This window comes from Dermochelys coriacea, chromosome 5 (genome assembly GCF_009764565.3).
Source record: "Dermochelys coriacea isolate rDerCor1 chromosome 5, rDerCor1.pri.v4, whole genome shotgun sequence".
Classification (NCBI taxonomy): Eukaryota; Metazoa; Chordata; order Testudines; family Dermochelyidae; genus Dermochelys; species Dermochelys coriacea.
This window is the reverse complement of record NC_050072.1, coordinates 17,262,548-17,284,882: the sequence shown is the minus strand read 5'-3', so window position 1 is coordinate 17,284,882 and position 22,335 is coordinate 17,262,548. Positions and strand designations below refer to the sequence as shown.

General features: G+C 44.1%; 1 long non-coding RNA gene across 2 annotated transcripts in view; it reads left to right on the top strand.

The window, feature by feature from the left end:
- The window catches only part of LOC122460219, a 92,980-nt gene that overhangs the window by 35,130 nt on the left and 35,515 nt on the right, over positions 1-22,335 (top strand). For both annotated transcript variants that reach the window (XR_006281376.1, XR_006281377.1), the window contains exon 4: positions 12,467-12,600. This is a non-coding gene — a long non-coding RNA (uncharacterized LOC122460219). The remainder of the gene's footprint in view (positions 1-12,466; positions 12,601-22,335) is intronic.

Here is a 22,335-nt window from a genome sequence, read left to right as displayed (position 1 = left end):
TCCACGGTGAGCTCTAGATTCTTTTCAGAGTTTTCCACAGCACAGTCCCCCATTCTGTAGGTATGGGTCTGCATTCCTGGTTCCTAGGTGTACAACTTTGCATTTGGCTGTATTAAATGCATTTTGTTTGGCTCAGCCCAGTTTACTAAGTGATTTAGTTCGCTGTGTATGACTACCCCAGCTTCATCTTTATTTACCATTTTGCCAATCTTTGAGTCATCCTCAAATTTTATCAGCAGTGATTTTATATTTACTTCCATGTCATTGATGACAATGTTGAATAGTGCTAGGCCTAGTACCAATCCATGTGGAATCCCACCCCCATTTGATGATGGTTCCCCATTGGCAACTACTTTTTGTGTTCGCCAGTTCTTAATCCATTTAATGTATTCTTTATTGAGACTGGTAGTTATTTTTTTAATTAGAACATCATGTGGTACTTGCAAAATCTAAGTATATTACAGCTACACAATTAGCTTTATCAACTAAATTTATAATTTCAAAGAATGAAATCAAGTTTATTTGATAAGACCTATTTTCCATAAAACTATGTTGATGGGCATTAATTGTATCCCTGTCCTTTAATTCTTTATCAACTGAAGCTTATGTCAGCTTTTTCATTATTTTCCCTGGGACTGATGTCAGGTTAACCAGCTTATATTTAACCAGGTCATCTCACTTGCCCTTTTAAAATAATGGCACAACATTAGCACCCTTCCAGTCTTCAGGAATTTTCCTGGTACTCCAAGTTTTAAAATTAACATCAGTCATCCAGAGGTGTCCTCAGCAGCTCTTTTTTATCCATAATAGATACTGTTCAACATCCTCTTTGATTAATAATGGACTGGAAGATACTTCAATATCCTTATGTTATACAAGTACTTCATCTTGCTTCTTTCCAAATTACACAACAGAAACATTTATTGTACACGTTGGCTTTTTTCCATATTATTAATAGTTTTACCATCTCCATCTAGTAAAGGGCTTCTGTTGTTCCTAATGTATTTTTAAAACTTCCTTCTATTATCCTTAGCCTTGCCAGCCACAGATTTTTTCCCCATCTTTAGCTTCCCTTATCAATTTTCTTCACTTCAAAACTAATCATTTATATTTGCTGTCTAGTTTCCCTTTTCTCAATTTGATATATATTGATTTTTTTATTTCTAATTGCTGTCCTCCTTGCAGCACTGAAACAGGATGTGCTTTTAGCCACTTACCCTTTTTTGATTGTGAAATCGTTACTTTTCAGCCATTTAATAAAATGTTCTTTAACAACTCCCAATTTTTATTCACATTTTTTTGTCTAAATTGTTCCTCCCAGTCAATTTCACTCATAGTTTTCCTCAGCTTTGTATAATTAGCCCTTTCAAACCACCAATTATATTTATCGGGTTGGGACCTGTCCTCTGTTTGACCATACTGAATGCAATCAGATCTAAGCAACCACCAACTTCCCCAGCTCAATGATCAAATCAGCTTCATCCATCATAATGAGGTCCAAAATAGTTACCTAATGTTGGGTGTAATACCTTTTGTGTTAGAAAATTATCATCTATAATTTTTAGAAACTCTAACGATGTTTTTCTATTGGCTGCATGAGACTTCCAGCATACGTCCCCAAAACTGAAGTCTCCCATAACAACACAATTTTTCTTTCCACATATTGCAGACCGGTGCCTAAGGAGTAACAATATTTTCCCCATTCTAGAAATGGAGAAACTGAGGCAGAAAGAGCAGATCACAGAATGAGTCTGTTGGAAAGTTGGGAACAGAACCCAGGAGTTGTCTACACTAACCACAAAATGTTATCTGTGCAATATAGTCCTTTTCTGTTCTCATAGATATTTTGTCAAGAGCATTCTGAAATAAAGATACCATGTGTCATAAATATAAAGGGAAGGGTAAACACCTTTAAAATCCCTCCTGGCCAGAGGAAAAACCCTTTCACCTGTAAAGGGTTAAGAAACTTTACAGATAACCTCACTGGCACCTGACCAAAATGACCAATGAGGAGACAAGATACTTTCAAAACTGGAGTGGGGGGAGAAACAAAGGTTCTCTCTGTCTCTGTGTTGTTTTTTTGCCAGGAACAGAAAAGGAATGGAGTCTTAGAACTTAGTAAGTAATCTAGCTAGATATGCGTTAGATTCTGTTTTGTTTAAATGGCTGATAAAATAAGTTGTGCTGAATGGAATTGTATATTCCTGTTTTTGTGTCTTTTTGTAACTTAAGGTTTTGCCTAGAGGGATTCTCTATGTTTTGAATCTGATTACCCTGTAAGGTATTTACCATCCTGATTTTACAGAGGTGACTTTTTAACTTCAATTAAAATTTTTCTTTTAAGAACCTGATTGCTTTTTCATTGTTCTTAAGATCCAAGGGTTTGGGTCTGTGTTCACCTATGCAAATTGGTGAGGATTTTTATCAAGCCTTCCCCAGGAAAGGGGGTGTAGGGTTAGGGAGGATTTGGGGGGAAAGACATTTCCAAGCGGGCTCTTTCCCTGTTATATATTTGTTAGATGCTTGGTGGTGGCAGCAATAAAGTCCAAGGGCAAAAGATAAAATAGTTTGTACCTTGGGGAAGTTTTAACCTAAGCTGGTAAAAATAAGCTTAGGGGTTTTTTCATGCAGGTCCCCACATCTGTACCCTAGAGTTCAGAGTGGGGAAGGAACCTTGACACCATGTGTTATTTCTACACAGAAATAAGAAGCCGGAATTCAGACATTTGCTTGAGTCTTCAGGAAGCAATATAAAAAAAGGAAGGGAGGGCTCACCTGTTGTTAAGGAAAGGTCAGGAGCATCAGGAGATGTTGTTTCTGTTCCTAGCTCTACCACACTTCCTGTGTGTCCTTGCACAAGTCACTTAGCCTAACATTGCAAGTACTTAACAACCCTGAAAATCAGACCCTCTATTTAGGTACCTAAGAGGTAACTAGATTTAGATGTCTGGCTAGGCATCCGTGTTTAAAACGTTGGCCTTAGTCTCTCTTTGCCTCCATTTCCTCTTCTTTGAAATAGGTGTGTCAGGAGGCTAAATTCATCAGGTTAGACCATGACCCCCAGTGTGAGACTGGAGGACTCAACCACCATCGTGGTGCCATCTTCCCCTTCCCCCAGGACCTACTGGAGTCTTCTTTACTTTGTCTGCGGTCTGTGCTAGAGGCGGGAGGGTGGATTGTATATCCCCTAGTCCCACTGACCTTACAGAGGAAATATAACAGCTAGAGGTGATGTATGTGGGGGGGGTCCCAGATTTCTGCCTTCCATTTAGCAACAACTTTGGCTCTGGCCAGCCCTGCGTGGCAGGGCTCAGGGAGAGAGTGCCACCTCCACCGCCTTGACTCACCACAGGCCCAAGTCTGAGGCACACTGTGCGGGGCTGGCCCAAGCCACCGGCAGTCATCACTCGCCCCCTCAAACGTTCCGTGCCCCACAGCTTGAAAACCACTGTTCTAGATCCAGAGGCGAAACATGGGGCAGTCACATGCCTCCCCAGACCTTTAAACTGTGCCCCTCATGATCAACAGTTATGTGTCACCTCTGAGAACAGCCCCAATTGCATTATCTTTTCTGCATAATCCTCCTTCCCCTGTGCCCAATGGTCCCTGTAGGCCATTCCCCCATCGGGACAATCTGGAGGAATCCTTAGAAATTTCCTCCCCAAAGTCCCCTCCTGTTGCTTTTAACATGGGAGAGAACAACATGGCTCATTGTTTGTGAGGTGCTGTAGAAGAGCAAAGGCAAAAATGTCTGAGTCAAAGAAAGATGATGAGAGGCCTACCCCAGAGCTACTCTTTGCTAATAAATGTGTGGCATGATCAGGGACTGAAGTGTTGAAACAAACTGATCATTTAAATTGCAATCACTGGAACCAGATGGTATTTATCTAACAATTGATGAAGGATCTGAAGAATTGAGTGTCTGAGCTGCTGATGGGGAAAAATGTAATCTCTTATTAAAATTAGCAACTGTACCAGAGTACTGGAGGAGAGCCAATGTCTCAACTCATGCTCCCAAAGATACACCTACGACTGTTAGTAAAGGAGCAGGAGCTTGCTTGTAAGCTATGCATCTTTCCTTCCTGCTCCCACACAGGCCCCTAATGTGAGCTCTTCCCATGGCCAACTACATTTCCTGGGTTGGAATTTCTCTTCCATTCAGTTCAGCTGTAGAATCTTATGCTTATGTGCAAAAGACATTCACCCAACTTCGAGCTGCATGTCACCTTCGGATCCACAGGGGGAAGGAAAGCAACTAAAGGAAAAAAAAGATAAAGTAAGAAATAACTATTGGAGAGACAGAAGGGAGCTAATTAACCCAGCAGGCCACAGCTGACAGGAATCAGGTGGCTTGATAGAATGAGGGAGCCCAGCCAGGGAGGAATGAACTGGGCTGGGCAACTCTGCAGCCACTTCCTGGGAGAAGGGAGGAGCGTTTGGGAGCTACAGAGACAAGAAGCCTAGAGAGGAGGGCATTAGAAGGCTGGCAAACCTAGAGAGGAGGAGTACCAGATGGTAAGGAAAGGGCTCAGGGGAAGGCAGTAAGGTCTAAAAGGGAATAGATCTTGACTGCTGACTAGAGGGTCCCTTAGCTAGAACCTGGAGTAGAGGGGGGGCCTGGGTTCCCCTGCCAACCACTGGGGAAGTGCACTATGAGGCAGTGAATAGACTGCCCAGGATTGCTGAAGAAATCCTTTAGTACCTCGGAAGGGGAAACCTGTGTAGTGACCTGGCCAGAGGACTGGGTCACAAAGAGACAGCAGCAGTCCCTGTAGCAAGAGAGGGGCCACAGACCCAGAGAGAGAGGTGGAGGACAGCACGCAACTGTGGGAAGGGGCATCGACCTGGTGAACTATTCTCCAGAGTAATCAGGAAGAAGCGCTGTTGTGATGGGGTTTTCACTCCACACAGGAGAGGAAGGGGTTAATGGAGGCCAAATGGGCCAATTAACCTGGTAGACTGAAGGCTGAGGGGAAAGCCTTAAGTAAAGGAACAGGTTCACCTATGCAGGAACAAGCAGGATCTGTATGAAGCCAGGTAGCTGGCTGCAGACAGGGGCTGCAGCCAGTCCCTGAGAGGAGAGAGTTGGGAGGCTGACAAACCCAGATAGAGGGGAAGCCAGATGAGTACGAGGAAAGTAGGAAGAAGCCCAGGGAAAGAGCAGCAAGCAGTCTGACTGTTCAGAGATGTTGGCTGCTTGTTATACTGTCACTGAGCTGGAACCCAGCATAGAGGTTGGACCTGGATTCCCCTACCAGCCACTGGGAAATGGCTCAGGGTATTAGAGGTGCCAGCCAGACAGTGGGTCTGGAAGGATTTTGAATTTCCCAGAGGGGAGGACCTTCCTGGAGGGCCAAACCATGAAGAGGAGACTGCAGATCCAGGAATGAGCAGGGGCCATAGAGCAATGCAGGACAGGGAGAACACACCACCAGAGGGAAAAAGCAAGCCTGGAGGAGCTAATTCACAGGACAACCAGCAGGATGCCTCGCTAGCAGTGAGTGACAGCCATCCTAGCAGTAAGCGGAGAATCCAATCACAGTTGGGAGAGAATGTGGACCTGCTGGTTGCCTCTGATACAAGGGGAGTTTGAAAGACTGTGCAGGTGATTACCTCTGATACAAAGGCAGGGAGGGTGAGGGAAAAACAGCTGCCCTGACACAAGGAGTACAAAAGACTATAGAAGAGACACTTGGGGCAAAGGGACCATGGAGCTGCCACGTGTGGAGGCTTTCTTTGCAGAAGGCAGGTGTACCCTCTCAAGCTGGACCACAGAGTTGCTGCTTCCCATGAAGGGGGCTGACGAGCAACAAAGGGGGATAAAGGCCCTAATGAGACAGGTCTTAGCAAAACAAAGTCAACAGTGGGAGGCACAGAACTATATGATACAACTGGTTGAAGAATAGTGATATTTGCTTGAAATCCTCCAGGAGGTGAGCAGGGGCCAGAGAGGCCAGAAGCTCGAGCAGGGCAGTGTTACGCCTGAGGTCAGAAGGGACACTTTAAGAAAGACCGCCCCTATTGGGAAGATAAGAAGCTTCGCCCCAAAGGAAAGAAAGAAGGAAAGCCCCAGGTGTCCGACCTGTAAAGAAGACAGGAAGGGGAAGGTGCTTGTTTCACCTGTAGCAAACTAGGACATGTAAGGAGGCAGTGCCTCACAGACAGAACGGTAACCTGGGGAAGGGAAGGGTCCCAACAAGGGACTAAAAAAGAGACCCAAGCCAGGACAAGGTCAAGAGAGGGCCAGAAGGAAGTGACAGATGCCCAGAGAATGTGCACTCAGGTGGTGGAGAAGGCCAAAGGGGCCGAAAGGGAGAAGAGAAAAGAGAGATTAGAGAGAAGGAAGAGTCCCTCAGAGGTCAAGTTGAAGGATATGGGAACTAATGCGGAGACTAATCGAGGGAGCTGGGAATTCAGACCCTGGGAGCAGGGGTGCTGGGAGAGCCTACAGAGGAAGAGCCAGGGCTACAGGAGAAACTGAAAGCCACTGACTTGGCCTTGCAAGAAGATGCAGAATTCCAGAGAGGAAAAATTCAGGGATGCCATGGAAGAGAAATGCAAGTGGCTTCTCATGGTGGGGGACCTGGAGCACGAGCCAGATCTCCCCTGGAGCACTCATAGATAGGTCCAGAGGTTAAGATACCTGCCCACCCCAGGGTTGCAGTCTTGAGGTGGAAGCTATGTGATGGGAGTGTTTACTCCACACTTGCCCTGAAAGGGCTAAAATAGACATATCTTAGCTGTGATTCTACCTGGCTCAATGAGAACATCTGCTCAGTGTGCAGCAGTGGTCAAAAAAGCAAAGATACTCTGGTGCATTAAGTGAGGGATAAAGAATAATGTATGATTGATATAAACAGAGTATGCTCTCACCTTGAATACTGAGTTCTGCTCTGATTATCCCACCTCCGCAGAAAAGATCCAAAGAAGGACAATCAAAATAATTAGAGGCATAGAAAGGCTTCCATAGGAGGAAAGATTTTTAAAAGATTAGGACAACTTAGGTGAGTGAAGAGGTGAATAAACATATATAAAATGATGACACTATGAGTTGGTTGCTCCTGTGAATTTTCTCATGACTCAAGAATGTGGAGAGTTAGCTTCAGTAGAAGGCAATACGTTTATAAGAGACAACAGGAAATTACTTTTAAACATTATATAATTAGCCACTGGAAGTTCTTCCTTAGGGTTATACTTTCTTGGCATTTCAGTGCTCTAAGGGCCTGATCTTGTTCCCATTGAAATCAATGGCAAAACTCCGACTGACTCCTGCAAAAAATAGAACTGAGCCCAAAGGAAGCAGGTGCTAACCAGAACAGTGCACACCTGCATCTTTTGTTCTACTAGAGCAGGAGCCCAGTCCTGGAGCATTTGTCTTTCTCTGCTCCCATAGAACAAAGGGGAGCCATGGAAAGGAATGGAGAAATAATGAATGAAGGATTATGTGCTTAATTGTCAACTGAGATGGAAGATTAAAGGAGGAAGAAAGAATTACTTATGTGAAGGCCTGTTGGAACCTGTTCTTCAGAACTCATGTCAGAGTGACTGTGTTTTAACCCTCTGTGTTCTGCATGTGATTTCCCTGTATGCACGGTTTTCATTCTCTTTGAAATCATTTCCTTTGATTAATGCAGTCATTAAAGACTTAGAAAAATGGTTGTGCCTTCATTGCCCTTAGAGGGGAGGATTCGGGTGCTAACTCTGATCATATGCCTTTGCTTCTTAATGTTGGTTTCAGAATTTACCAGGCCTATTTAAACAGTACACACAGTTCCCAATTAAAATCAACATTTCATTAAATTCTTTAGGCGACACAGGCTTGAAAAACAATCTCTGTGATTATACCTCAGCTAAGGAAGTGAATTGGGTGGTTCTGACCTTAAGTCTCATTAGCTGACTGCTGCTTAGATGACCATTTATTTTCAGAGGGATGGGAGATGCATTATGCAACTGGATGATGGGAAACAGTTCCCAGTTAAATGAAATGATGAGTGAACCTCAGCCCAGCAGGCAAATATTGGATAGGAACACAAGTTCAACTGCTTATCAGAATTATCCAAATAGTTTGGGGCTGCAGCTTTCAGGCAGAAATCTTGTGAGATCCCTACTCTTTCATGAGTTATCCTATATTTCCTGCTTCCAACTGGGCCAGAAACAACCCAAGAGCAGTCCCACTTTCTGGCAGATTTGGCATTTCCACTTCAGTTTGGGACCTAGAAGAGTAAAGGCAGCCAGAGAAATGAAAGCTAATTGCCAGGAATTCATAGCGATGTCACTTTTTGATCCTTTGGTTTCAGTCCTTGCTATCCATACAAAGCAGAACTCCCCGTCCGTTTGCTTGTTCCCTCACTAATAGGGAACGTGAGCTGGGTTTAAACCCATGTGAGCCAAATTAGCTTGACCCTACTAATGAAGTGTTGTTGCCACAGTAATGTTTTTGGTATTAGACAGGCACCACAGGCTCCGATACTCAGTGTGTGCTATGGGGGCAGTGCTACTATTGCGAGCTACCACCCTAAAGAATCCCCACTAACCTTAATGATATTGTAATGGAGTTTTGGCTGGCTAGCTGCCTCCCATCTCTAGGGAGAGGGCAGGGCCTGGTGCAGAAAGCCATTCAACTCAGGACTCAAGAGTACTGAGAGAAAGTAGCTGCCTCTCACCCGTAAGGTACTGCACATCACAGGGAATTCAAGCTATTGGTTATCCATCGTTAGTTCTCTTAGCCCTTCTTTCAGCACACCTCGGACCAAAAAGCAAAAAAAGCTCATTTTTATGAGCCTGTCTGCATTACCTAGTCTCATGATTTTGAGTCTTGTGAGACCTCGTGTTTTTCTTAAAGCACCTGCGTCTGTGGTCACAAGCTTACACAAGAATCTCAGCTGTCAAGGTTTTTTTACACATGAGCGAGAGGGAGACTGTCCTCCCACATCCCCAGAACACCCACTAACCTAGTTGTTCTGGTGCTGATATGGGAGACCCTGGTTCAAGGCCCCACTCTGCTTGATTGATAGTGCCCAAGCAACCAAGCCATAGAGTTAGTCTCTCTCTGGCATACACCTATTTATATGCAGTGGAATAGCTCCATCATGAGAGATTTACTCCATAGCCTGATAGTTAGGGCACTCACCTGTGTCTCCCATATCCCATGCGAGTTCTCTGCCCTACTGCCCATTCTGGGGAGGGTCTCTCACCAGAAATTCCCCCCTGGACCTGAGAAATCTTTCCCACCAAAAGCAGTTCCAAATGGATACATTCTCATGAAAAGTTTCAGTTTTGAGGAAAAAACTTTTAGTCAAAAAATTTCCATCTGGCTCTAATTCTGACCAAGTCCAGAGGGAGAGTCTGACAGAAGGGGGTGAGGGCAAGACTAAGTCTGGGGAGATTCTGACAGGAGAGGTCTGGCTGAGGGCTGTGTTTCCCAGCAAGTACTGCTGTGTGCATAAAAAGGAATGCATATGATTTTTGTGTATATCTGTGTTTGGTTGCATATGTTATTGCAAATTTTAATGTCTAGGCCATTGACATCAATATAGTTTACTTCTTTCATTTATTGCCATAAATTAATTTGAGGCTGAGTAACTATCTCCTCTCAACCTACAACCGAACATAAGCTTTTGTGAGCTACAAAGAGAAGACGAGGGTTCCAATTATATTGTTTGGACACTGCTTTCTTGCAAAGCTGGGCAAATACAATTTAAAAAAGCCTGACAAATATTCAGAAGAAGCTTCTAAAGAATTTGCTTCAGCCGTGTTTGTGTCCCTTTTCTGTTTGCTTTCTATAAATATTTGAGCAGGTGAAATTAGCATTAGGCATATTTACAGAAACAGATCGTTTTAGGCAACTGTTACTGGAGAATATTCATGGGAAGCACATTTTCACTTTGTAATCGCAATTGTTCAACCCAGACACCTGGTTCTAAAACTTTACTTCTCCAGACAAAGACCAGAAACAATGCCAAGTGACCTATGCCTCCAAATTATATTAATCAACACAGCTCAAATACACACAACACACTGTTTATAGAATATCAGGGCTGGAAGGGCCCTCAGGAGGTCATCTAGTCCAAGCCTCTGCTTAAAGCAGGACTAATCCCCAGTTTTTGCCCCAGATCCCTCAATGGCCCCCTCAAGGATTGAACTCACAACCCTGGGTTTAGCTGGCCAATGCTTAAACCATTGAGCGATCCCTCCCCTACATGCTGCAAATTATTTGCTGAAATTACCTGGCAATTTAAGTGTGAAGTAACTAAGTGTAGGCTGCTGTGTTGTTGCCTCAGCCCAGGAAGGAGTGATGTGATTCGCTCAGAGTCTGAGTCAGGCCCTTTTCTCGAAGCTTCAGCTTTATTTCTTTCATAAAAAACTAGTACAGCTCATCAATCACTCCTTAGCTCTACCCAAGGTCAATCTGTTCCTTACAGCTTTCCACTGTACAGGCCACCTGTCTCAGAGACAACCACAAATAGTGCTTTTCCCACCTTGCCCAGCAACTTCCTGACAGACCTTCCCTGCTCTGGGCAGCTCTTTTCTAGTGGCCTTCAGGCTGCTTGCCTAGGAGTCCCCCTGCTCCAGAAGCGAGCAAGTCTGCTTGTTCTCTTGCAGGAACTTTCCTGATCCCTGCAGCTCTTCCCCCACTGGCCCATTTTCTGCTTCTATAATCACCTGATGCCCAGCTGATCAGTCTCAGCTGGAAAGTAGCCAATAAGTCACAGAAGGGTTCCAACTTTCCTTAAAGAGCCAGTCACCCTGTGACACTAATGCATTTTGAAAACTGAATGCTGGTTATGGAGAATCAAGAGACAGAAAAACGGGGTCAAATTAATTGACTCCGTTATTCACTATGAATTATTTACTCAACTCTGCCATGTTGCTACACTGCAGAATGCTTTTAATAAAACAGGAGTGCCTCAAAATTCTCACTGGTGAAAAGCCTTTTTCTTTTAAAGTGTAAATCTTCAAATAGTAAAGCGGAATATTTTATTTCCTCTGCAGAGGAGTAACGCAAATGAACTAATCGGACACATATTATAGTGTATCCCCTGAGCAATGAGAAGTGCTGTAATAACAAAATGGAAATGGAAAATGAATTCCTAAAGATGGATGGAGGGCAAATTTATTCAAGAAAAATGCCCACTCTGAAGCTTTAGATAGAAATCAGATTTATTGAACAGGAAGGGGCTTATTTCTAGAGCTGAGCAAATAATAATCACACATAATATACTAAATGAATGTCTCCCTGTCGCTCACTTTAAATTCATTAGAAGCAAGAGAAAGACAAAGGGAAGTGTAGATCCTCTACTTAGCAGGGAAAGAGAGCCCTGATGATATCAAGACGGTGAAGGATTTTAATGCCTATTTTACTTCAGTCCTCACTAAAAAGCTTAATGGTGACACAGTTATTATTAACAAGGAGGAAGGAATGCAAACCAAAACCGGGAAAGAACAAGTTGATGAATACTTAGACAAGTTAGATGTATTCAAGTCAGCAGGACCTGATGAAATTCATCAATTGTTTTCCATGTCTACTGAAGGTAGGGCAAGAAGTAATAGGCTTAATCTGCAGCAAGGGAGATTTAGGTTAGATATTAGAAAAACATTTCTAGGGGCTTGTCTGCACTTACCGGGGGATCAACAAGCGGCAATCAATGCTAAATTGACCTCAGATTGCTCTCTCGTCGACTCCTGTGCTCCACTGGATCAAGAAGAGTAGGGGGAGTCGACGGGAGAGCTTCTCCTGTCGACATCATGTAGTGTGGATCCCGCAGTAAGTAGGTCTAAGCTACGTCGACTTGAGTTACACTATTCACATAACTCAAATTGCGTAGCTTAGATCGAATTTCCCCTGTAGTGTAAACAAGGCCTCAATAGGCTTCCAAGGGAGGTTGTGGAATCCCCATCTTTGGAGGTTTTTAAGAACAGGTTGGACACACACCTGTCAGAGATGGTCTAAGTTTACTTGGGCCTGCCTCAGTGCAGAGGGCCAGACTTGCTGATCTCTTGAGGTCCCTTCCAGCCCTACAAGTCTATGATTCATTACATATTTATGAATTAATGTTTTTATTATTTGACTGAGTCTCTAAATGGTCAAATAATATCATCAAATAAATTATTCAAAAAATGTCTCCATCTCTAGTCAGATCTGCTACAAATAATTTTCTTGACCTGCTCTGTTGCTGTATATCATATACATATTCTATACTGCCCTCCAGAGATTATTCTGCTGACTTCATGGGCGGAAAACTCTATTGGTATGCATCCTAAAGAAAACACCCTGTCCCATGTGGGAAAACATAGATATGAATTCTCCATGAAAGGTCCACTTGTTGCAGCTAATTGAACAAAGTACTTCTGGGGAGAGTAGCACATGTGGCAACCTATGACTGGGTTCAACTTTGGAAGTTCAAGTGAACTTCCTGTAAGAATGCAAGAGCAATTATCAATGTAATACTTGCTATCTTTATGCTAGATGTTTCAGACTGCTGCTGACAGGAAAAAAATACATTAGAAGATTTCATACATACAACTATACCAAATCTGGCCTGCTGCCGAATTGGAGTCCTAGTTGAAGATCCTGCCAGGGACATGGAATGCTGCCAAAAGGTAAGAATGATTTCTATCTAGGTTCACATGTGATGACCATCACCATGTATCTGAGTGCCTGATGATAGCACAGCTTCAGTCATAGCATGGATAGGGCCTTACTCAAATGGGGCTTCCTTCTTCCTAGTTTACCCATATGTCTTGATGTATAAAGCAGAAGCTTCACACATTTCTGGTATCACTTTGAGGCCATTATGTGTCCAATGAGTGTGCTACCAACATACTAGTGAGATGCTCCCACACAAATACTTTCTCCTACAGCCTGTGGTAAACTATGTGTACTAAAAGCAGAACATAAAGATTTCCATATCAGTTCACATCAATGGTCCGTCTAGTCCAGGGTCTTGTCTCTGACAGCAGCCACTACCAGACTCTTCAAAGGAAGGTACAAGAAACCCCCAAGTGATCAAATATGGAAGAACCGGCCTAGAAGAGAAGCATATTCCTAACCCCTGCCACTAGTGGTTGGTTTATTCCCTGAAGCATGACAGTTTATAGTCCTTTTACAAAAATATATGTTTTATTCTATCTGATGTAATTTTAAATGTTCCCATTATTCATGTCAGTGTCTAATTCTCTTTTTTAGTCACTCGATCACAATAAGGGGTGAGACCTGGTAATACTACTCTTTGCTGGGTACACACAAACAAACCATTGTAATTACACCCATTGAGGAAGACAATGGCACATGACAAATAACTGTATATTAAATGAACTGGAACTGTTTATACTACCCTGAAATGGATGGAGTATTTTGCAAGTATAGCACAGTGTTTGACTTGTGCAATTTGGAATGGGATTTGGATAGAGGGTTGTTAGTCCTTCTAGGAATTCTGCTCTTTTAAATACCAGACTCTTGTTGCAATCTGTTCCAGGAGCTCCAGGGATAACTCATCTCTGGTAGGGACAGTTCATTTGTATCTAGGTAGGAGGCTGAATCAGCAACCTACTCTCCTTTTACTTTGCTAGCACATTTTTAACAAGGGGATCCCTCCAACATATTGCTGGTTCAAATGGCACTCGTAACAGCATTCTACACTATGGCAGCAGTCTACACCACTGTTGAAACTGCTAGCACCTGCTCTAAATGCTCTAAGCACTGAAGTCAACGTAGCTAATCACATGCTTAATGTTAAGCATATGTTTGCTTAGATGTGTTATTAGATCACGCCAGAGTGCTCATCACCCTACAGGACTAAGCTTCTAAGTTCTCTTGACAAGTACTCTACCAGTAACATAGATAGATATCCCTGGGTGGGAAGGACCTTTAACAATCCTTAGCAGAGCTCTTTAAGCTGAGCTAGAAGAGGCAAAGTGACCAACTGCAGAAGGCTTCGTACCCTGTCATTCACTCTACTAGCATTCTCTCCCTACCAATGATTTGGTGAAGTCTGATTCTCTGCAAGCCCCTTTCCCATAACCCATGAAACAAATGTGGAGATGTGGTGAAGATTAGGAAAGTAGTAAGAGCTCTAATAATAACAGGAAAAAGAGGTGGCATTGGTTTTGCTTTGACAGTCACCCTTATCTTTAATAACTTTAAAGACTCTTTGGGGATATAAAATAAGAGTAAAATACAGTATTGTCTTATTGTGATTCTAGTGTATATCACTCTAACTACCATAAACAGAAGCTTAAATAACCTTATAAAACTGAAATGTTGTCAGCAGTGTGATAATACTTAGCTAATGAAGAGTTCCCTGGATAACAGCTTGCTATTCAGGCAGACCTAAGTGAATATATTCCATGATATATGGCAGTGGATGTTTGGGAATCAGACTTGCATAATTTACAAAGTGAATTCCTGAGGCACCGACACATTATAATCTGCCCTCCAGGGAAACCTGAGAAGTTACCTGTTGTATTATGGAGGGAACCTGATTAATGGACTGTATGTAGCTCATGCTATAATGAACCCATGTTCTGCAAACAGACATACAGATAGCTTGGGCTAGAACCCTGGTCCTTCAGCTCTAAATATATAGGCCTCTACCAACTGAACTAAAGGAGAGTTTTGCTTCCAATGCTAGTGAGTCCTCTCTTCTTTCTGTGGAGCAGCTACTGAAGGACAATGTTACCCTCTCACTCATACACCTAAAAGTCAATGCGATGCCTCTTCCTTAGAATTATTATTTATGAATATAGCACCATGAGTGTCCATGGCACCTTCCATCACATAAGGGATAGAGTCCCTGTGCTTAAGGTTTTACAGTCTTCTAGAATATGAGAGGTTTCGGAGTAGCAGCCGTGTTAGTCTGTTTTCGCAAAAAGAAAAGGAGTACTTGTGGCACCTTAGAGACTAACAAATTTATTTGAGCATAAGCTTTCGTGAGCTACAGCTCACTTCATCCGATGAAGTGAGCTGTAGCTCACAAAAGCTTATGCTCAAATAAATTTGTTAGTCTCTAGAATATGAGAGGCATGGTATGGCCTAGGGAGAAAGGTCACTAGACAAGGAGGGTGGAAATGATAGGGAGGTTTACACAATAAAAAGGCTATGTGGTTACCGGCTATACGCAGGAGGAGTTTCTTTATTATTATGGTTGATTTTTGTTAAGTTGGTAAGAGAGTGTGGTCAGGGCTGGAGAAATGGGAGTTTTAGGAGGGAGTAAAAGGGGAGGTGGGTTGCATGGTGTATATGATCAGGCAGTTCACTCCAGGCATAGGGAGAAGAATGGAAGAAAGCACCGAGGTACTTGATGGAGAAGGATGAGTGGAAAGTTTAAAGAAGTAGACAGAGCACGAAGCCCGAGTGGCGAAATGGGAGGTGAGGAGATGTGGGCAGGGGCAGAGCTCTATAGAGCTCTGAGGTGAGGGTCAGGAGTTTGGGATTTTTGGATGCAGATGGGAAGCCAGTGAAAAAATCTTCAAAGGGGGTGTGTGATGTGGCAGCTGACCCTCACTGGCAGAAAAGGGGTTAAAAGCAGCTCTAGGGAGGCTGCGCCGGAGGCAGCCAATTAGAAAGGGGCTGAGAGGAGTAGCTAATCATGGCCCGGGAGGCCAATATAAGAAGGGCTGCAGGCAGAGCACAGTTCATTAGCTGATTGGAACTTGAGGGGAGGAGATCAGGCTCCTAGCAGAAGGAAGAAGCCCCAGCACCTGGGACAATTCAGTCCTGCAAACAGGGACAGGGCAGGGGAGTTAGAGAAAGCTCTTGGTGGGCTGCTAGGGCCTGCAGGCTGAGGTAGGGCCCTAAGGTAAGGGCAGAAAAGGTGCTGGAGCCACATCGGAAGTGGCCCTGGGACAAAGGACTGTAATTGCCACTGAGGTAGTGGCTGGAAAAGAGATTGCAGGTCCCCCAGAAAGGGAGAACACAGAGTGTGGTACAGCTGGGGGGCAATGTCATGAAGAGGATGCCACAGTCCTGGGCGTGACATGGGTCCAGGAGCAGAGGTGACAGTGGGCGAGACACCACCAGAAGAGGGCACAGAGCTAAATCCCAAGGCAGCCAGTAAGAGGTGCTGCAGTGGTGAGTCACACCCCATCACAGGATGACATTGTGAGAGAGGAAGAGGAGGAGTTCACAGGCAACATTTTGGATGGACTGGAAGGGCAGGAAGTGGCTGTCAAGTTCCAGGCAGGAGCACCTCATCTAGATATTTGCCTAGTTTTACGATAGGCTGCATAAAAAGTACTAGTGAAGTCAGTACAAACTAAAATTTCATACAGACAATGACTTTACTGCTCTATATACTCTGCACTGAAATGTAAGTACAATATTTATATTCCAATTGACTTATAATTATATGGTAAAAATGAGAAAGTAAGCAATTTTCCAGCAACAGTGTGCTGTGACTCTATCATATTGTTATGTCTGATTTGTAAGCAAGTCATTTTTAAGTGAGGTGAAACTTGGGGTATGCAAGACAACTCAGACTCCTGAAAGGGGTACAGCAGTCTGGAAAGGTTGAGAGCCAGTACCCTAGAAGACCTCTTGAGGAGCTTTCTAGCCCTACGTTTCTATGATTATGTGAGTGCCTGAGAATTTCGGTTTTCATTTAAAAAAAAAAAGGCCCCTCTGATTAGGGAGAACAGCTTGAAAATGTGAAGCAAATCCACCTTGAAGTAGAACTGGTCAGGAATTTTCTGACACGTTTTTTCATTGGAAAATGCCAATTCATCAAAACCTACACTGTTCATGGTAAAGGGTTGGTTTTGCCAAATTTCCCATTTTGGAAAAAAAAAATGAAGAAAGTTTCAAAATTGCCAAAATGTCCCATTTTGACATTTTCTAAACAAAAAGGTTTGGTTTTTATTCAAAATGACTTCTCATTCGAAATTCTAGCAAAATTGTTCCAAAAAAAGGGTTTTTAAAAAAAAAAAAAAAGGCTAAACTGAAATGAAACTTTTCAGAATTATCACACAAAAAAAGTTTTTGTTTGACCCAATCAAAAACATTTTGGATTATTGGTTTGTCAAAATGATTGAAATCTCAAAAATCCTTAAAGGATAGGAAGACTGTTTTCCACCCAGCTCTACCTCAGAGGCTCAGAAAGTAGAAGGCAAATAAAAGAACATTTTTATGTTAAAAAATACTCATTATTTAAAGGTTTCAGAGTAGCAGCCGTGTTAGTCTGTATTCGCAAAAAGAAAAGGGGTACTTGCGGCACCTTAGAGACTAACAAATTTATTAGAGCATAAGCTTTCGTGAGCTACAGCTCACTTCATCGGATGCATGCATGTAGCTCACGAAAGCTTATGCTCAAATAAATTTGTTAGTCTCTAAGGTGCCACAAGTACCCCTTGCCTTTAAATCATGAAAAGAAAATCTCATTATTTTTAAACATTTGGGGTTGGTAGTAATGGGGGTGGTCAGGTGGTAAAGTCATGGGAAAGATGGATTCTCCCAGGGGGACAGTCGGAAAGAAGAAGCAAGGGCTAATGGCAGAATTGGGGAGTCACTGGCCCAAGGGTAGGAGAAGGAAAGAGAAAAGCCACTGGAGAGGCAATGTAGTGTATTGGCTTTGCTGGTGAGATGCTGCCCTCTAGTGGCTGTCTGGCAGGAAAGCGTTCCAACGGTGGAAGACCTCTTTTAGCCCAAGTGGTACAAGCCTATGCTTTTGGAGCTGAAGAATCTGGATATGTGAGAAAGCAGAGGAGAGAGATTCACCCTGACATTGTGGCTGTTTGCCGCACGTGGATTCATTACAGACTGGTGCCAACTGAGAGCAGGAAGTGAGGATAGAAGCAAGGAGGGGGATGGAGCTCACCACTAATAGTGTCATCCCTGCCTCTGAAAATGTTGGCAATGTCTTGAGCCCAGAGGAAGGCCGGGGAAGAAGGGGGGGGCAGGGGATGAAGGGAAGAAAAGTGAAGAGGTGATGGGCACAGAAGCCAATTAGGGAAAAGAGAGGAAGTTCTTTGGCAAGGTGATGGCAAAAGAGAGAACAAATGTGTGGTGGAGGAAGTCCACACGGTCCCTGGACTTTCTTCAGAGGTGTCTGGTGCCCAGGAAGCAGATGGGTATGGATTGACAAGATGCGTGGAGTGGTGACAGAGAGAGAAGGGAAGTGTGATATTCTAGGTCTTGAACCTAGGTCTGGGACTCCTTAGATAGCTGCTGCATCCTGGACCCCACCCAACATCTGCTGAAACCTGGTGGGCTGAGAAGCTAGTAGGACTATAGCCTCAGCCAAGGCACCACCCACAGAAACCCTGATTGGAGGATCGCCCGGCTTCACCGATTGGTCCAAGCACACTACGCAGGAAGTCTGTCTGAGCAACCAGGTGATTTCCTGTTGTGGCTGCATTGGATCGTGCTTGTGTCAACTCTGTTTCTGATTCCTCCTCCGCTCCTGGCTCCTGCCACACCTGCCTTTGCTCCTGTTCCCACCATGCTCCCGCTCCAGGCCTGATCCTTGCCTGTCCTCCAATCATCAATTACCAGTCCTGGCTTTGACCCCAGCATCCAACTTCTGACCCTGACTCTGACTTGACCATTGTCTCTGGCATATGGAATCTGACCGCAGCACAGACTCTCAGCTTTGTTTCCCGGTCCTGGCTCTGGTAATTGGCAGTTGACTCTGGTGCTGACCCTTGGCTAGGTTTCCCAACCTGGAAGCCTGCTCCACCCACTAGACTTGACTCTGCTCTGACAGCTAGGTCACACTGCCTGCATCCCGGGCCATAATAAGTAGTACTGATGGTGAGATAGCAGAATAACTGGAATGAAGGGAGGACCATGTGGGAAGGTGGGGCAGACACAAAATGGACACAGCTCCACCCCCTCGAAGAGTTTGTCATCTTTTGAATAAACTGAAAATTCCCTCTCGCCAAAAAGCCTTCTAATAAGGGCATGCACCCCCTGAAGTAATAAATTGTTTTTCTCCATTGGTGGAGACCTCTCAGTGCTGCTATTTATCATCTCACAGCAGTATCCCTGGAAACCACACTTCCATGGAAGCTGTGGGGAGACAAGGTAGTGATGACTCAAACTCCGCTTGTTAATGGTAGGAATAAAGGCAGTCCTCCTTAAAAGGTCCAGCTACTGCATGCTTAAATCTGGCTTTCAGTAAGCTAAGCACTGATTCCAAAGCAAGTAAGTACATGCAAGCTCTTAAGCTTCTTATTATATTTCCAGCATGCTTTCTCCTTGGCTCTTGGGCAATACAGAAGTGCATTCAGAGAAGGCCTAGCTTTCAGAGGCACACCATTATTAACAGTTTGTAACCTCCAGGCTTGACCATTGCCAAGCACTTTTGTTGGGAGTGAATCCACAGGCACTGCAGTAACGCCTGCAGGTGCAGAACGCGGAAACCCAGCTGCTGGCAGACACAGGTAATCACGTTTATTTCTTTACTCTTGTGCTCCAATTGCTACACTGGTTACTTACCAAATCTGGATCAAGCTGGACCTTCAGTGAAATCCTGACCCCACTGAAGACAATAGACCAAGCTTTACTCCCCTTTCTGCTGGGTTAGCCAATGGCGCTAGTCCACAGCATACAAGAATAGTGTGTAACCCCTCTCATCCCAGTCAATATTAGCCAGAATAAAAATGCAATCACACCCTGCTAGCAAAAAGGAGGTGACACTTTCAGCTTACCCTGTGTTCTGTATCATGCTACATACAGAACATAAGATAGTAGGTTATGTGCCTTTTTAACATCATTATAAATCTAGTGAAGTAAGAAGAATATCAGTAAAGTAGTTATGTGCAGTGCCTAGCCCAAAGGGCCCCCAATCCCTGACTGCATGCTCTAGCACAACTCACATAATAAACTAAAGTTTGTGGTGCTATTGGAGATATGTTGGCCCCAGGATACTGGAGTGTTTGCCCCCGGTGATATGGTCTTTTATCATTTTTCAGTGTGAGTTCATTCGAGAGCGTAGTGATTGTCTGGTTTCACCCACATAGTGGTTGCTGGGGCATTTAGTGCACTGGCTGAGATATACCACATGGTGTGATAGGCATGTGTAGGACCTCTGGATCTTGAAAGGTGTGTTGTGGGGGATATTGATCATCGTAGTAATGGAGATACATTTACAGGTTTTTCATCTGTTGTTCTGGCAGGCTATAGTGCTGCTTTTAGTTGGTGGGTCCTGGTCTGTGGGGAGCTTGCTTCTGATGATGAGTTTGGCAATATTGGGGGTTGTTTGAAGGCCAGAAAAGGGGCTTCAGGAAAGATTTCTTTTAGGATGTGGTCCCCATCAGTGGTGGGTTGTAATTGTTTGATCATATCTCCTATTGGTTCTAGTGTGGGATGGTAGGTGACAAGTAGGGGTGTGTAGTCAGAGGGTTTGGGGTTTTTTTCCATATTGAACCAGGTTCTCTCTGAATATTTGTGTCCCATTCCATGATGTGATCTATTTCCCTAGTGGAGTATCCTTGTTAGAGGAAGATGGTTTTAAATGTGTAAGACAGTATTTCTCAATCCATGGGTCATGACCCAAAAGTGGGTCACAAGAATGTATGAAATGGTTGCAGCCACCCGAGCTCTGCCACGGGGGGCTGAATTCGCGGAGGTCAGGTAAAATCATGGACTCTTGACATCCATGACCCACTTGTAGCCTTACTGATTAGCCAATTGAATGCAACGCGGGAAGTGTTATGGGAAAAGAATGTTCCATGTAGAACTCCAGTGAAGAGTGCGCATATTAATCACCTGAGTGAGCCTTTAGTCAGTGAAATGGATAAATTTTTAAACTGTTTTGTTGCAACTGCAAGTACCAGTGATAGTAGGAATTCAGCACAACCTCAGAAGAAAAGTAATCGTAGGTACAACCCTGCTTACTTAAAATTTGGGTTTTCATTTACGGAGGAGCGAAATGGTGAATACAGGCCACACTATGTCATCTACAGTGAACTGCTGGCAAATGAAAGCATAAAACCATCAAAGTTACATACACATTTGGAGACAAAGCATTCTAGCTAAAAAAAAATCAAAAGCCTTGTCTTTATAAATGAAAAAGCAAAGCTTTGGAAATGTCACAAAAACACTTGTACATGTATCTACTGTCTGGGAGCAAGCATTGCATGCTTCTTACCTGGGCCTTTTCTACACTACAGAGTTAAGTCGACTTAAGTTACGTTGACGACCACATGCTGTTTAGTTACATCTGTAATGCACATCCACACTATGCTCCTTGTGTTGGCGAAGTGGGTCCATAGTCAGCGCTCTTACATCAACAGAGGGTAGTTATCCCACTGAGCGACTTGCCATCCTCTGCCGCTAGGAGATCTGGGAACAGATCGCAGTGCACCATGAGGGCATGCTCACAGTCCCATGATGCATTTCTTTCCATCCCATCATTCCATGGAATTCCGACTTTGTTTCATGCCATTTTTTAACAGCCCCTGTAAACTGCGCTCGCCATCTCTGCCTGAAAGCATGGATCCTGACCAGTTTGGTGATAAGCGTTATGAACACAATGCAGCTGGTCCTGCAGTATTTCATGATCTGGGAAACATCCGTATGCAATGGAAAGAAACAATTTAAAATTGTTGCTGGCATTCACAGAGCAGCTGCACATGGTGAACTATCAGCACTGGGCTTAGGAAACAAGCACTCAGTGGTGGGATCACATCATGATGCATATATTGGATGACAAGCAGTGGCTGCAGAACTTTTGGATGCACAAAGGCACCTTCCTGGAACTGTGTGCAGAACTCGCCCCTGCCCTGTGGTGCAAGGGAACCAGAATGAGAGCTGCCCTCACAGTGGAAAAGCAAGTGGCGATCACTGTGTGGAAGCTGGCAAACCCAGATTGCTACCGCTCAGTGGTGAATCAGTTTGGAGTTAGAAAGTCCACCATGGGGGTTGCAGTGATGCAAGTGTGCAGGGCCATTCATCACCTCCTGCTACTAAGGATTGTGACTGAGTAATGTGCAGGAAATAGTAGATGGCTTTGCAGCCATGGGATTCCATGTCTGCGGGGGCAGTGATAGATGGCACACATCCCAATTTTGGCCCCAGACCACCTTGCAATGAAGTACATCAACTGAAAGGGCTACTTCTCCATGATCTTGCAGGCGTTGGTGGATCACCAGGACCATTTCATTGATATCAATGCGGGTCAGACAGGGAAAATTCATGATGCACACATCTTTAGGAACATTGGACTATATGGGAAGTTGTGCATTGGGACTTTCTTTCCAGACCAGATGATACCATGGGGGATGTGCAAATGCCCATAGTGATCCTGGGAGACCCTGCCTACCCCTTGTTCCCATGGCTCATGGAGGCTTACACTGGGAATCAACAGCAGCAATGAGCGCTTCAACAAGAGGCTCAGC